Below are 872 nucleotides of genomic sequence, written 5' to 3' on the forward strand. Positions count from 1 at the left end.
AAGCCTTGCTTCTCCCTCTCCTGCTCCCCCTGCTTGTGTTCCCTCTCTCGCTGTGTCTCTCTCTGTCAAATAAATAAATGAAATATTTTTAAAAAAATGCTTCTCTGGGGACAGTTTTTACTTCCTTAATTAGGTCATAGGGTTCTAACAGTAGACATTGCTAATGGATGAGGGAAATGTCTCTAAGTGATTCTGAAGTGGAGATTATACATATATATTATGTATATAAATATATGTATTTATATATGTATTCTATATTCTATATTATTATTATAATACATAAGTATTATTATATATTATATATTTATAAACTGTGACTATGACAAGTGCTTTGAAAATTGCTATAGCCAAACTTAGCTGATGATGAAGGTACTTCACGAAGGAATTTCATATACTTTTTAGGTATTTTGGCTGTTTGTTCTTTTTAAACCTAGATTAAACTAGATCAGCAAACTAGGAGAAGGGAAGAGAACTTTTACTCCTTGGCTTCAAGCCACTTTTCATTGGGAAATATTCATTGTGTAAAAGTGGAGATTTTGGAGAGTTTGCAATCTACCAAGGCAGGTCTGTTTAAACTATGTTATAGCCTGTATTAAAACCCCCAATTTCTGCTATACCCCCCTTACTCATTTTTCTTATAAAGCATCTCATATGTTTTTTCAGGTGTTTTAATACTTTATCCACAGCCAATAAAAGCTCAATAACAAAATAAAACTGCCCTCTTCAAACAAAATATATCACCACAAAACATTTTGTAAAATATTCAATTTTTGTTAAGAAATTTTAGTGCATTATACATATAGAGGTAGATAGATGAGAGATTAGATAGATAGATAGATAGATAGATAGATAGATAGATAGATAGATAGATA

Source organism: Mirounga leonina, unplaced genomic scaffold, assembly GCF_011800145.1.
Source record: "Mirounga leonina isolate KUSES-001 unplaced genomic scaffold, KU_Mleo_1.0 Mir_357, whole genome shotgun sequence".
Classification (NCBI taxonomy): Eukaryota; Metazoa; Chordata; class Mammalia; order Carnivora; family Phocidae; genus Mirounga; species Mirounga leonina.